Here is a 7977-nt window from a genome sequence, read left to right on the forward strand (position 1 = left end):
CCATTGTTATGCAATTGTTTACCATCTGAACCAACTATTATTTATAAAAAAACATCAACTTGAGAAATATTTTAGCACCAAGTCATATTCAAACATAATCCCCTTGGTGTACTTCTTAGAAGTACACCAAGGGGACCTCTCATCTTTGAAAGTTCTGGGTATCGAACATATTCAAAGTACCAACAGAGGTGGAGTCAGATATCTGCGTCTGTCAACAAGAACTCTATTGGATGTTCAAACTTAATACCATTTTCCCAGAAGGTTTAAATGAAGAGGTTGAGCTTAACTCCATTTGATAGCCTCCAGGGATGAAGATAGTGAATTCTACGAGCGTTTCTAAAAATATATAAAAACTGCAACTAGCGAAATCGCGTCCATGTTTCCATGGAAACGGGTGACAAATAGGTAAAGTGGGAAGCTGTCGCCAATTAGGGAGCACAGCTGGGCCTACAAGCGGCTGAGAGCCGCATCCTAGGCACCTAACCGGAGGGGAAGACGCCCTGATTCTTATGGAGAGATATTTCTCCACTTCAATGCCGGCAAACAAACAGCGCCAGCGTGCAGACAGGAGGAAGACAGAGTCAAACATGGCCACCGCGCCTGATACACAGGTAGGAGACACGCTGGAGCATGTTTCTCCTACCGATTCCCAGTCAATCCTCACCTTCCCCGCACCTGCCTCTGAGGGCCCACTCACATATAATGATGTGGTAAAAGCAGTTCAGGACACAATGGGCCCCATAATGGAAGCACATGCTGACAAGATGACTAAAGCTGTCCAGGGGATTAAGACTCAAATGAAACAGCTTTCTGACAGAATAACTACTACTGAGCAGAGATTAGGAGAAGTATTTTATGATGTAGCTGAACTCAAAACCAATTCGACCATATTGCAAAAGTCCCATTACCAGCTCATTAATAAAATGGATGATCTTGAGAACCGGTCCAGAAGGAACAATCTGCATATTATAGGCCTACCAGAGTCAATTAAAGGGCCGGCTCTCATGCATTTTATACAGTCCTCTTTGCCACAGCTACTAAATATACAGGATATTAGTCCTGCTATTATTATTGAACGAGCTCACAGATTGGTTCCACTACGCACATCTCCTGAAAGAAAGCCACGAGCAGTAATATTCCGCTGCTTAAATTATTTACATAAAGAGGCCATTTGGTCAGCCTCTAGATGCCAGCGGGACCTGACGTGGAATGGTTCCCGAATACATATATTCCAAGACTACTCTGCTGAAGTCACACGTGCTAGAAAAGAGTTTTTTCCTCTATGTTCTAGACTTTTTAAGGCCAATCGGAAATTTGCTTGCTATACCCCTCTCGTCTAAGGCTTTTCGATGGTGACTCATTTAAAGATTTTTCGAATGTAGCAGATGCAGAGGGATACTTGGCTGAAGAAGAGGCGTCAGCTGTTTCTGCCGCTGATGCTGCGCCCTGAGTCCTGTTCACGTTTGATCTGATTGCTTTTCCTTGCTCCTTGAATAATTAAGTGACTCATATTCCTCTTATAAAAAAAAAAATATCCTGCTAAGCATAAGATATTTTAAGTTAGGCATCAGATATCAACCTACCGACTTAAAGTATGTGTCTTATATCCAATGCCTACCTTTCTCCATTAAGTAAGGTTCTTTCATGTTTGTGATAGGGTGTTAATTCCTCCTCTGGTTATATATAGATTAATTAACTGTTTATATGCATATAAGTACCTTTTAATGCGGTATGCTCAGTCACATCTCCTTCTTTCCTTTTAATATAAGTTCCAACCTAAATGTTCTGTGTTAGATATAGTATTACTTATTCAGGCGGGGTCTCACTGGTAGTTTCCATTCTTCATATGTTGCCCTATAGGGACTTTAAACTATACCGGATGTCCTTATCTGCACAATGCAATATATGCATGGCTATTCTGTGGCCTATGCTACTTCTTGTTTCTACTCTTTCTTTCTTTTCAACCTCTACCATTCTTCTTCTCGTTCCCCAGTGTCTCATGTCTCGTCTCCCCCTTATTGGTATATCCATCACTTTTTGGATAGCTTTGATAATGACTATTAGATGCTTACGTCCGCATCTTCTGATATCTATTTTAGAGATGTGTTTTTCATTTATTTATATTTTGTTCATGTGACATGGCTACTATGACTATCGGAACTCTAAATGTAGGAGGCATCAACTCTCCGGCCAAACGGAAAAAAATATTGATTTATTTGTCTAAGTTACATTTGGATGTAGCGTTTCTTCAGGAGATGCATCTGTTGCCTCCAGAAATCCTCAAATTAAATATGCTCAGGTGGTCTGTTTTGGCCTCTGCACCATATTCATCAAAAGCTAGAGGGGTTGTTATCTTAGTTAAAAAATCTCTCTCCACTACGGTTCACTCCACAGAGATGGACCCAAAGGGACGCTATATTATAGTTGATGTTACTATAAATTCATCTTGCTATGTATTATGTAAAACAGCTATTCTAAAAATTTTTTTTTTAAAATTACAAGTCGTTTATATAAATATAATAATTCTTCTATTATTTATGGTGGAGATTTCAATATGGTTGCTGCCCCACAGCTTGATAGATCCTCATGTCCGGCTCCACGAACTTCAGCTCCGAGAGTTGGAATACCACATATTTCCCGCCAACTACACCTGGTTGATGTATGGAGGGCGTGCCATCCCGTAGAGCATGATTATACATGTTTATCCGCGGCTCATGGCACGCTTTCTCGTATAGATTATTGCTACTGTCTGAATTATTGGTCCCTCGAGTACTGGGATCTAATATTGGGCCTATATGTCTCTCAGACCATTCTTTATGTTGGTTTAAAATGTCATGCTCTGTAGATAAAGGCCCGTTTATACAGTGGCGTTTTCCTTCACATATATCCCACTCTTTAAAGTTTCGTGCTATGTTAGAATCTGTTTGGATCAGTTATAAACATAACAATGTAGTTACAGAGAGAGATTCTCCATTATTGTTTTGGCAGGCCTCAAAGCCGGTGATCCGAGGTGATATCATGTCCTATTGTGCACACAAAGATAAAATGTTTCGTAACACATATCTTGAAAAACAGGCCGCTCTAACCAAGGCATATCAACATTTTAAAACGAACCCCTCCTCGGCAGCTAAGGAGACATATCTCCACCAGAAAGCGTTGTTTGATACTCTCCTGACACAGACTGAGGCTAAATACACTTTTCATTCTCATTGCCGTTTTCACAGATATGGTAACAAACCTAGCAAAATGCTCTCTAATTTATTGAAAGGCCAACTCCCCCCGTCTGTTATTAAATCACTTAGATCCACTGATGGAAATAATACTAGATCAGGAGCCCAAATATCCAGCATTCTACAAAATTTCTTCACTAATCTATACTCTGAACCGCAGATAGATACTACTGAGAAGGCAGCTTTTTGGGAAAGTATTAATCTTCCACAGATGACTAATGATCATTCTTCCTCACTTCTAGCCCCTATAACTATAGAAGAAGTAACAAATGCCATCCATCACCTTAAACCAGGTAAAGCCCCTGGCCCTGATGGCCTTACAAATGACTATTACAAAATTTTAGCTCCTAAAATCAGCGAAACACTACAACTTGTCTTTAACAAATTGTTATCGGGAGAGGCTCCCCCTCTTTATTTTAATTCAGCGCTGCTTAAAGTTTTGCCAAAACCGGGACGGGACCCAGAGCTTCCTCAATCTTACAGACCTATCTCCCTATTGAACTCTGATTATAAATTATTTATGAAAATATTGGCTGACAGACTTAAACTTATCTTACCATCTATAATACACCCAGATCAATCAGGGTTCATTTTGGGTAGGCACTCTGTAGTTAACATTAGGAAGATTCTTTCAGTAATGCAAAAGATGGAGTTGTCCGGATCTCAAATTGATAGTGTTATCCTCTCACTCGATGCCGAAAAGGCTTTTGATTTAATTACTTGGGACCATCTATTCGAAGCCCTTCATAGATTTGGTGCTCCGGATGATTTTATCTAAGTCCTTAAACGTCTGTATTGTAATTCTTCATCACAAATTTTAAGTAACGGATACTTGTCCCTCATTTTCTATATTAATAGAGGTACACGTCAGGGCTGCCCATTGTCCCCACTTTTATTTGATATTGCATTAGAACCGCTGGCTATAGCCCTGCGCAACTCCCCAATCTTCTCGGGAATACGTTTAGGTAGCTATGAGGTGAAGTTGGCTCTTTTTGCCGACGATATGTTACTATTCATCTCCGACCCCCTTCGTTCTATTCCGAACATTACTTCTATAATAAATTGTTTTGGATCCTTTGCAGGGTACAAGGTTAATTTTACTAAATCGGAGATGCTTCCCCTGGGGGGAGATACTTCCTTGCTTACGTCGCACCCATCCCTTTCCCTTTTCCCAATATGTAAGTCTTCCATTAAATACCTCGGAGTACAAATCCCAACTCGATTAAAATCTTTGTATGATGTAAATTTTTTTCCAGTTATTTCATCAATCAAGCAGACATTATTACACTGGATGCCTCTTCCACTATCATTATTAGGTAGAATAACAGTTCTCAAAAGTATAGTTTTCCCTAAACTTTCTTATTTATTACAGATGCTCCCTATTGGCCTTACCAAGACAGATGTTAAGCAAGTTAATTCCCTTTTTTCTAACTATATATGGGCGGGGAAAAAGCCTCGGATTGCTTTCGCAAAGCTTAAATTACAGAAGGGTGATGGAGGATTTGGAGTTCCTGACATTGACTCTTTTACGCAAGCTGCGCTCTTTAGATACATCTCTGATTGGTTGCTGAAGAGATCTATTTTTATTAATTGGGATTTAGAAGAGGCTCTGTTTCACCCCTTCTCACCTAGCGCTCTCCTACATACCCCGAAAGGCTTATTATCTGCTAACATACTAACTAATGTCTTATTTACAGATACATATAAGGCCTGGCTCTCCATTAACAAAAAATTACGTAGAAATCCCAGTAGCTCTCCTTATAACACTTTTTGGGGAAACCCCTGTTTCTCTCCGGGTTTAGAGAATAAAACGTTTCTCTCTTGGAAAACTGCAGGAATTGCCGCCATAAGAGACATATTCGATCCGGGAGGTGTAATCCTTACATTTCCCTATTTAAAAGACACATACCAATTACAGCATAATAATTTCTTTATGTACCTACAGGCTCAACATTTTGCGCAAAATCAACCCTCAGCCCTATTAGAAGGTCAAGATGTTGATCATGTGGTTACTTTACTTACTTTTTTACGTAATAATACTTTTAGAATCAAATTTTTATACCCAGAGCTTATAGCTCCACAAAAAATAGCTCTTTGGCAACGGTCATATTTGAAATGGTCAAACGATATTACTTCCCTGGAACCTCAGGAGAAATGGCTAAATCATTGCTCTATTTCATTAAAATATTTACAATCTGCTGCCTTACAGGAGGTACACTTGAAAATGCTACACAGAGCGTATATATCTCAATTACAGAGAAAATATATGGTACCCAATGAATCTGGTAGATGTTTGAAATGTCGGGCTGCAGATGCATCCTTTTTTCACAATTTCTGGCAATGTGGCAAAATAAAATTTTTTTGGGACAAAACCATTAATTTTATAAATACTATTTTCTCCTTAAGATTAGCCAAAAATCCTGCTGCTTGCCTTCTCCTACTTTTTTCAAATTGGAATCTTGACGCTAGAGGTAAATCTATCATACCCCTACTTACAGTTATTCTCACTATAGCTAAGAAACTTATATTAAATCAAATGGACCTCTAGGTTTCCTCCTACAGTGACTGGTATTAAGAACATCCTCTTACAAATTTTGTTCTTTGAGCGACAAGCCACTCTGCCTGACATAGAGAAAGGTGTCACCCGTTTTTATAAAAAGTGGGGCTCTTATATTGATCAACTAGCTGCTGAAATCCATTAACATATTCTAAAGATTTTTGAACCCACTAATTGGTTTATAATGCGTCAGCTGGAGACTAATGTTTGATTACTTGAAGATTTAGATTCCGCTCTGTGTGGTCTGTTTCATAATACCTTCTGTCTTATCGTAAAAATTGTACAGTCTTGTCTACCCTTGGTATTGGATTACCTTATCATCCCTATGTGTTTTTCCTCCCCCCCTCCCACACTCTTTCTCTTTCTCTTCTTCTTTTTAATTTTCTACTCTTTTATTGAGCTTTATACAAAACAAAAAAAAAGGAACAAAATGATTAAGGATTCTTGTCATCTATATACTATATATTTATTTCCTTATTCCTTTATGTTATGGTATCATGATGCTATCGGATCTTTTTCATTGCCTTTTGTGTGGTCACATTGAAGGGTCCTTTCTGCCTACAGTCTATGAAAAGCTATCTATATTATTTGTTGATATCCTTTTACTATGTTAAGCTATGTAACGATACTCATAATGCATTTTGTACTCTATTCTTTCTACAACTTTAATAAATTGTGATATAAAAAAAAAATTTGTTTTATTACTTTGTAGATCTTTATAATGATCATTATTTCAACACTTTTATATTTATATTATTTTTAACCTGAGTGTTAGTCTATTTATAAAGACAGAGGTAATATTATTGTATTCATAAACTGTTCATGTCATGGCTGTATACCTACGGATATATAAATGACTATGCAGTTTACAATGTTCAATACTGAATATTAGCAATAGATAGAAGAGATAATGGAAGTGATACATTATATATAATATAATAGACTCCATCTATCTTTTCTGAATTACAAATTGGACCCTATATATTGATTCTGGAAATGTGATGTTATATATGTGTCTCACAGCCCATCCAATCTTTTTGGAGGAATCCTTAACCTCAGATACAATGTTAATCAAATAAATAATATAATACCATGTGAATGCACTGTCACCCAATGAGAGTTGACACACACCGATAAGGCACAATAGGCTATTATAAATCACGTGTTACAAACAAAACACACAAGTCATAAGTTCAGGAAAGTTCTGAGATGTGCCCACATGATACAACACGTCAGGCCCAGCTGTGATCCTTGATTGGCGGCAACTATCTATTTGACACCCGCTTCCATGGAAACCTGGAAGAGATCTCGCTAATTGCAGTTTTTATATATTTTTAGTAACGCTTCAGTGTGAATAATTACAGAGAATCGAAGTGGATGTGAGTACCGTTCTCTTCGGAGATTGATATGATGTACATGGGTATATTTACATTGTTAATTTGTCTAAACTATTCCTTTTTTATGCACGTGGTAGATGTATATATACTCATTGATATGCATTAACTGCTACCCAATCCCTTTGCAATATAAACACCTGCAGTTAATTGAAACCATTTAGGAGGGTATATAACACAGAGAAAGTGGAGATAGGATCATTAAGCCTCTGACAAAGCTGTGGATACAGAGAAACGCATTAGTCGAACCTAGTGTACAGACCCCGGACCTTCATGCACCAGAATTCACTGGTTTAACAGGACTTTCATCAAGTGAGCTTTCATTCCGGTCCTAATAATTCTACCCTTCAACAAAGTACAGGATAACAGGGACACCCCAGTGTACTGCACAGAAGGTTTGGACACCAGGGGAATTTACCTGTGAATGGGCACTGAATGTTACAATTGGACACGGTCAGGGCTATCCACCAATCACAGGGGTAGGAAATCTGCACACACTGAAGCTATACACCAACCAAAGTGCAGGAAGCAGCAGCGTATGGTGCCTGTCAGACAGTGAGGGACCAAAGGATCAGCTGGTGAGTCATTTAATTATTGTGCTTGACTTAAAAGTTTGAAGAAGAATGGCAGATCAGACTCTTACTATATTGCACAAATTACCTTTAGACAATAAAATCCAATTTAGTAGATGGTAATCACTAATCAGAGTTTAGCAATGCACTATTGACTCTGTGGGATGAGATTCTTTCCTCATTTCCTAGTGTCCTTGAAGGGAAGTTTTTGTTGGGGGTTTGTA

The sequence above is a fragment of the Taudactylus pleione genome, unplaced genomic scaffold, assembly GCF_031769625.1.
Source record: "Taudactylus pleione unplaced genomic scaffold, aTauple2 ptg000217l, whole genome shotgun sequence".
NCBI lineage: Eukaryota > Metazoa > Chordata > Amphibia > Anura > Myobatrachidae > Taudactylus > Taudactylus pleione.